The sequence below is a fragment of the Arvicanthis niloticus genome, chromosome 4 (assembly GCF_011762505.2).
Source record: "Arvicanthis niloticus isolate mArvNil1 chromosome 4, mArvNil1.pat.X, whole genome shotgun sequence".
NCBI lineage: Eukaryota > Metazoa > Chordata > Mammalia > Rodentia > Muridae > Arvicanthis > Arvicanthis niloticus.
Genome location: NC_047661.1, coordinates 42,649,271 through 42,658,473, shown reverse-complemented (window position 1 = coordinate 42,658,473; position 9,203 = coordinate 42,649,271).

Below are 9,203 nucleotides of genomic sequence, written 5' to 3'. Positions count from 1 at the left end.
AAGAAAGTGAGAACCATTGTAATTATATTATAACTGCCCCAAATTAAAAAGAATCCTGCATCAGGAATTTCATCTAATTATTTGTATGAGCGGGTTGTTAGAATTGATTTGGTGGTTTCAGGAAACTAGATATCTTTATTTTTTCCAAACCACTTGTTTTTTTTTTTTTTCATGGATATCTGCCCAAATGAGTTTTGATCATTGTCTCAGATTTAGTTTTTCTTTTATTCTTTTAATTCAACTTGTCTTTCTTCTTTCAGTAAACATGTTGCAGTGTTCAGAAAAGACTAGGTTATAGTAAAGTTGTGGCAATGTTTTTGTCTGTTGAAAATGTGTTCTGGGCCCCAGGATCTAACTCCAGTCTGCCATTCTGGGCTCACCCTTGTGTGAAAACACCAGAATTTTAGCTATAGAACATAAAGAACTCAATACCAAATTGTTCAAGAAGTTTTCTTCCCACTAGCTGCCTTTTTTGTTGTGCTGAGGGGTCTAGAAGAGAAACACTATCAGTGGTTTTAAGCAGCACTGGAATGGCTTTCCTGCAGTGCCAAACCTCCCAAAGAGATGTGTTTACTGGTGTAATCGTGGGTTAAACATTGTGGGTGAGTAACCCATTTCTGGTTAGATTTGAGGCCTTCTCCATAGGAGTGCATTAAGTACACAATACTGTTTAACATATAGTCCAAAGCCTGTGGCTTGGGGTGTTGGAGACGTTAGGATAGTATTTGTTATTTTTCTGAATGGTCATACTGTCAAATTGGTCCTATAATTTGGTTTTCAACTGTCCTGATGCTGCAATCTTTTAATATAGTCCCTTATGTTGTATCAAAATATTTTCATTGCTACTTCATAAATGTAATTTTTCTAATGTGATGAATTGTACTATAAATATCTGTGTTTTCCTATGGTCTTCGGTGACCCTGATTTAAGGGTCATTTGACCTTCAAAGGGTATCATCTACCCACAGGTTGAGAACTACTGCACTACTGCTTTACATGTATGCAATTATACCTTTTTCTTTTTTCTTTTTTTCTTTTGTTTTTACAATATACAGCAGTCAATGGAGAAATCCATAACTGGTTAGAGGAAGAGAATGAGATACTTGGCTTGAAGCCTTAAACGGGGCATGTCTATTGCCCACACCACACAGAGACTCTGAAAACATCACGAATAAAAAGCAAGGAAAAATTTAAGATATTGAGAGGAGGGAGGGGAGCTGTGAAATGTTGTGAGATGGCAGATGTGGCACGGCTATCTCAAGCATGATCACACAGCAGTCATGGTTACTCACACAAGACTTATCAAAGGTAAGCCAGGCAAAGTCCAAGGATAAGTGACTTAGACTATTGCCAGGCCTCTCCCTTACTGAGGAGCTATAGCTGTAGATAGTTGCTAGAATGTGGAGAATCATGTTTTATCGAAAATGTGGCCTCTAGTATAGTAAGTTTCCTATGCTCTACTGGGTGAATCCATATCCATCCACTTCCTGGTGGCTCTAACTGGACTAAGTTGACTATCACATACACACACACACACATGCACACACAAACACACACACAGATAGAGACAAACATATACAAACATACACAAAAACACACAGAGACAAACACAGTGAGAAACACGCACACACAAAGAGAGAGACAGAGAGAGGGAAAGAAAGAGATAAAGACAAACACACACATACACACACACACATACAAACACATACACAAACACATACAGAGAGAGAACAAACACATGCACACACACAACAAAAACAAACAAAAAATTCAAAATGATATGAACTTGAGAGGGGAGAGAGTTGGCATGCTGATGGAGTTGGATGAGAAAGTGGGGGCTTCATATGATTATAGTTAATGATAAATATGTATGACATTTTCAAAAAGAAAAACAGATTTATTATGGGAATCACCTCATCTCACATTAATATGAATTTCAAGAATTCTACTGTCATCTGCAAACTGGTAAAACAGGAAAATTCTTACGGAAGTTCATTCTATATTCAATGGCTTTCACTCCAGGGAGCATATTTTCATGTCCCATCTCCATTCTAAGGTCTGAGAACTAGATAAATTGTGCTAAAGAGAGCCCCAAAGCTGATGATCTGGAAACCTGGCTTGTCTACATCCAAGTCAGAAGAAATTAGATGTGCTAGTTCAAACAGAATTACCTTCATTTTTTATAGCCAAGACTTAAATAAATTGGATAATGTCAGCACACATTAATAGGTTTGGTTATCCTCCTACATCTTCAGACTTGGAATCTGTTCTTAAGGACAGTCAAATGCTAGACTAGCTTAGATAACAAGACCCACAGAATCAACTAAGCAGGGCTCATAGATGCTAACAGAGACTAAAGCAGCAATGACGTAGCCTTCAAGGGTCTGCACTAGGTCCCCTGCATATATATTATAGTTGTTCATCTTGTAGTTTTTATTGGACTCTTGACAGTGGGCTCTTAACATGCTGACTCTTTGGCCTGTTCTTGGGACCATTTTCCTCTTATTTGTTTTCCTTCATTGTCCCGGTTTGCTATGAAGGTTTGTGTCTAGTCTTGTTGAATCTTCTTATGCTATGTTTGGTTGATATCCTTGGGAGACGTATTCTTTCCTGAAGGGAAGCAGAGAAGAAGTGGATCTGGGGAGAGGAGGAGTGGCAGAAGGACTAGCAAGAGTTGAGGCGGGGAGGCTATGGTTGAATGTAGTATATGAAACGAGAATAAAAAGGGGGGAAAGGCCATCAAAGTGACAAGACAAAGCAGAGGGTTGTGGTGGGTCTTTCTCATAAATTTTATGAGTTTATCAAAGGCCAGCTTCAACATCCAGGGTACAAAGAGGCAAAAGCATAGAGTTAGTGATTGAACACTCAGCAGAGTTTTCTCTGAGGAAATAAAACTTGATTCATGGGGACCAGCATTTCCTGTGACTGGTGAGAAACTCTTTGAACTCTTTGGGGGCTGACATAGAAAAAGAGGACGAAGAATCATACATGCATAGGCATGCACATGCATGTGCACACGTGTGTGTACACACACACTTGTTAGATGAAACAAGACAAGCTCCAACAACTTCATACATACCTACATATATTATTGTATACATCATAAATACATACATACATACATACACACTGGGTGGATGGAACAAAGCCCTAACCACTTTACATACATACACAAACATGCATTTTGTAGATGGGTGGAGCAGAGCTCTAAGGAGCAAGCTACAACAACTTTACACACATATATACAAATACATACAGTTGATGGATAGAGCAAGCTTCAATGAGCAGGCTTTAACACCTTTCTTTCTTTCTCCCACAGCTTATATATTTCAGGACAATCTTTCAAGCAGTATACAAATTACAAAGTGATTGTATTATATTTCTCTTCTAGTCAATGATTCCAATGATTATATGTAGGGGAAAAATCACATTCCCCAATATGTATATCCCCAATATGTACCTGTATATGAATACAGTCCCCAATCATGTCCCTGTATATGAATAAACATTACATAGTACAGGTAAAAAAAAAATAATTCTCATGAACCCACACACATTCACAACTAAGCAACTTGTTATAGATTTTTTTTTTAAAAAATGTAAGCAAGCAAAGTAATTTTCTCAGCCAGCTTCTCTTACTGGCAGGTAGCAGTCTGTAGTTACAAAGAATCAATTATTTTACGACTACTTAAAATGTAATCTTATAAAAATCCAAAAAAAAAAAAAAAAAAAAAAAAAAACCCCACAAATCTTAACCTTTAGCAAGAGAGGCACATCAGTTAGTGGCAGTCTGGCTGCCATTGTTCTTATTCCCTGAAATGTTCCCTGGTGTAACTATTAAGAGTGTGACTTTCTGACCTTCAAATTGCTCTTTAAATTTTTCTACATCAGAGCCACTAGCAGAAACATCTTAACCTAACTTCACTAACAATCTATATCTCCAAATTCTTTCTGAGAATGGTAGTTGAATCATTAAACTGATCAGTAGCAATGTTTGAGAAAGATCAAACTCTGCTATTGTAAGAGCCAATGATACTGCCCAGTGAGGGGCTGAAAGCCCCATTAAAATCTTCACACAACTCATATGCTATGAGAGATCTGATGTGAGGTTGCCAGTAGATGGAAGCTCTACAGCAGTCCTCAGGGCTCTGCCTCTCTCAGAAACAGCCATTGTGATTGTGCTAATTGGTGGGCTGTGTTCTAAAGCTGCTTTCCTAATGAGGATGATATCACTACCTAGATGAGGGTGATATCATTACCCCAAAGGGCCCTATTTTTCACTCTGTAGGTAGAATGTCCATATACTGTTCAGCCCACCTTTCTATTATGTAAACATAATGTGTTTGATTTTACAGATCCATAGGAGAGAAATTTGGCTCTGAAAAAAACATGCGCTGAAATCATCCATATCTAGATAATATTTAGTTGAGCCTTTAGATACTTGACATAGAATTGATATTATATGAATTAATGTTTTAGAAGTTTTTGGTATGGGCTTTATATAATTTTAAATTAAGAATAGCAACACTGTTTTTGTCCCTGTAGCATTACATGTGGGAGCCCCCAGTGCAGTGGTGTTTGGTGATTGCTTGTCTTTTTGTAAGTTATTAAGCACGATGGCATCTTCACAAATGGAATTCATGTTCTCATTATAAAAAAGAGGTACTTATCTCATTCTAGCATGTGAGTACATGTGACAAATCAGTTGTTTTTTAACCCAGAAGGGATCTTTAGCAGAACCTGACCATGCTTGCTCCCTGATTCAAATTATAGACTCAAAACTGTGAGTGGAAAAACATTTAGTGGTTTTTAAGCCACATTTGATGAAGTGGGGAAAGGAAGGGCCTGAATATTACAAACAAAGAATCATTTTCTAACTAGTTCCAGCACAGCACCCCCTTATTTTAAGAATCATTACTTTATGCTTCTTTTCTGAAAACAAATTTTATTTAAAAGTTTTGACTTGCATCTATCAAGAAATAAATGGCAAAACTCTCACATCTTGGTAAAACCAAAACTCTAACTGGATGATTGAAATATATAAAATCACTTATATTTGTTGGTTTGGCAAATGTGTGTAATTGGAACAGTACTGTATATAACGTCTCCCTTAAAAATGCCAATACAGTTTGGACAGCAGAAATGAAAAGTAATAGAGAATATTAACCAAATTCTTACTTTGTATTTAACTAAGTAGCTATGAGTATCTTAATTTCATCTTATGTATAAATAGTAAATTGAGATCATTTGCAATTTTAAAAATAAACATTACCTATTTAAAAAAGAAAATCTGATTTTTTACCACCGCAGCTAACCAGTAGAAAGCTATGTTAAGTGTAAGAAGCCTGACATTTAAAAAAAAAAAAAAAGCCAATTTTATAGGAACAGGGAATGAATAGGATGCTGGTTCCTAGAAGCTGAAAGGAGTTGGGGTAGATGATGTGCATGAAGATGTTCGATAGAGTATACATTTTTTTGGCTAAAAAAAATTAAAAGGGTGATAGGAGCCAAATGTGTAACACAGATTTCTCTGTTTTTTTTTTTTTTATTTTAATACCATAAAGCAGATTTTTCTGAGTACTTGTCTCCCCTTATACACAAATCATAACTATGACTAGTAAGGAATGATCTGATAGTAACAATCATCATGCAATAGTATGCATTAAAATAACTGAATTTATATTTGAAGACTCAAATCTCTGTCAATTGTACCAATTTTGAAATGGCTGACAGTATCAGCATCACCTGAGTCTATCAGTGAAAAGATGTCTATAATGCAGAGATAAGCTTAAGAGTGTGCTCATGCATTATGCATCTAAGACTTTAAAGCCTTTCTGAAAAAATTAATTTCAATAAATTTAATTATCAAATTTTATTATTATTATTATTATTATTATTATTATTATTATTATTATTATTATTTCTATTCAAGTTACATTACAAGCTCTATGCAATCCTCAGTCACCATAGACTGGTTGTATTTACTTATCTTTTCAGAAATTGGCATGAAATTGAAAAAAATAGATAATTTTGGTGGAGGATGAGTAGAAAACTGACCTTCCCTGGTTCAATATTTAGTGTGAAGCTATAGCACAAAAACAGTTTGTCATTATGCATAAAGGCATATGCACCCATCCATAGGAGTGGTTGAAAAGCAAAGGACCAGTCATTCTACCATACTTCTGCCCTCAATAGGATCTCAGGTATATTTCCAGGCTATGTGAACATAAAACCCTCTGTCACAGTTTAGGCAGTTTGAGAGATTTCCCTTGGCAAACATGACTCTGTTAAAAAATATGTAACTGCTTTATGTAACTGCTTTAGTTTCTACCCAGTTTTTCAATCTATGAAATCATTTTCTCCTAAGGTATAACCCGGAAGCTCTGCCACAGGAACAAGCTGGAACACAAATGGTATTACTTCACATGCAGGGTGTACTGGATACATTTCACATAATACTTAGGACTACATACTAAATAAAATATATAATGTATAGTATGATATGTACAGGTACACACACACAGTACACACACACACACATATACACATATATATGTATATGCTTGAATATGTATATATATACATATACACACATGATGAATGAAAATAAGCAGTAACATTTAACCAATTTTTTATTTTTAAATATACTTTAAATATATTTTTAAATATACTTGATTACATTTTCTGCTCCCTCTATTCCTCCAAGTACCTTCCTATCTCCCCTCCCACACAGATCCATTCTCTTTGTCTCTCATGTGAGAAGAGGCTTCTAAGAGATAACAATAAAATGTAACAACACAAAATACAGTTAGATTACACAATACCCCTTGTCTTTGAAGGACAAACAAGGAAAATCAGTAGAAGGAAAAAGTGTCCGTCCCCCCCCCCTCCCCCCGGCTTCTAAGACAAGTCACAAGAACCAGAAATCCACTCATTCACATGTTCAGGTGTCCCATAAAAATAATAAACTGAAATCTAAAATACATCCTCAGAGAACCTGATACAGAGTACCTTCCCACAATAAGGAGACTAGAATACAGGTGTGAAGGTTCTATGTGGGCACCAGCTTACTGTCTCCATGTTCAATGAATTGTGTGAGTGTTACCTTCAGCAATGGAGCCTTGCTGTCTGCTTACAGACAGCAACCTATTTGTCTTGACAACAGCCTGGGTTGTTTGGGGATTTCTATGAGACACCTTTGGTCAACAACTCAATTGGACGCAACCAAATTATATGTAACTTATTGGCTTCAAAGAGAACTATTACATGAGGCAAATGTAAGTTACTTTTATAGAACTAGAAAAAAATTATCCTGAAAGTAACCCAGACCTAGAAAGTTAAATATGGCATGTACTCACTTATATGTGTGTATTAGTCATTAAAAATGATAATTAAGAAATACCCCATTGAACTAGAGAAGTTGGGTATAGAGAAAGAGACAGAGAGAAAAACATTAATTTCCCTGGTTAGGTAAAATAGAATAGATTTTATGAATTGACTGAAGTGGGTGGGGTAGTAGACTGGAATGGGGAAGGGAGATGGGATTAAGAAGGAGAATGCAAGGAGAGACAGGTGGAATTAAGAGGCATCTGAGGTATGATATAGAAACCAAATGCAGTAGAAACTTCTTAAAATATATAAAACCAAATCTAATGAAGTCTCCCAATAATGAGAGAGATAGAACACCAACTGGCCATTCCTTATATCCAAATGAAACTTAGTTCTGGGATTGGGTTACATGGAGATTTTACCTAATTTTTATAAGTAGTTCTTTGAGAATTTCATAGACTGTGTTTTAATCATGTTCACTCTATCTCCCCAACTCTTCCTAGAATCATCACTTCTCTTCTTACTCATCTTTGTCTCATTTATCCCCATCAAGGCTAATTTGGGCAGCCCTATTTTTTAAAATGTGCAGCCTATTACTAGAACAGTGGCCCTCCACCTCTCTAATGCTGCGACATTTTAATATAGTTCCTCATGTTGGGGTGACTTCCTGCTATGAATTTGTGACATTGCTACTTTTTAACTGCAATTTTATACTGTTATTAGTAGTGATGTAAATATCTGATATGAAGAATATCTGATATTCAACCCTAAAGTAGATAGTTGCAAGCCACAGATTGAGGACCAATGCACTAGATCGTCATTGACTTACCGGGAGTATTCACTAGAGAAAACTGTCTTCACCTCTTTCAGGAGCTAAGGATCATAAAAGTCTTCTTGGCTAGGGGTAGAACTGTAAGCCCATATCCCCTCTCCATAGTGGACTTTGATCTGAATTAGGCTTTCACTGGTCTTGGGCATGATGCTATAACTACTGTGTAACTGCCATGCTAAGTCCGGAGGACACTATTTTTGTGTAGTCAGCCATTATTTCTTGTTTTCACACTCCTTTGTTGCCTCTCGTCTGAAATGTTCTTGAGTCTTTGAAGGAATTGTTTTTTGTTTCTGTTGTTGTTTTGTTGTTTGTTTGTTTTTAGTTGTTTCAGAGATCCTTTAATAAACAACATTCCATCATTAACAGGACAGTTCATTTACCCTCCCCAAATTGCTTTTTGTGTTTTCCTTTCAAATTGCTTTCACATTGTTTTGTTGCAGCAATAAAAACCATAACTAAAACAAGTTGGTACCATCACATTGGGGTGTTTCTATGATAGACCTAATCATGTTTGGGAGAGGATTGAGGAAAGTTTTTAAAACTTTGGGCTAGAAAAGACATGGAGTGTTGAGATCTCAATAAGCTGTTCTGTAGATTAGAAGGTAAGAACATAAGAGCAGTGCAGAATATTGAGGTCTGGTTTGTGAAGTTTCTGAGGGAACTTTAAAGACTCTATCAGTGCCATTTGCTATTTTGTTTTGGGATTCTGTTGTTCTGGTCAGATGGGGCCAAAGAGATTGGAAACATTGAAGTGAAATCTTTGCATTACTGGGAAAATTCATCCTGGTTGTCTGAAGCTAAAAAATTATCAGTGATTAAGAAGAGACCAGCATCACTGAGGTGCAGCTTTATGAGAAGTAGCTGACTCAGGGTCAGCACACACAAGCTGCATTCTAGAAGCTGCCACGGTTGGCTCTTGTGTTCGCAGCTGCATTTTGTAGTTTAAGAGCCACCCAGGTGGTACTGGTTTTGAAGGCATGAAGGGATCATGAAAAGCAGCTAAGACTTGGCATTGTGAGAGGCCAGAAATGGCCATTGTTGAA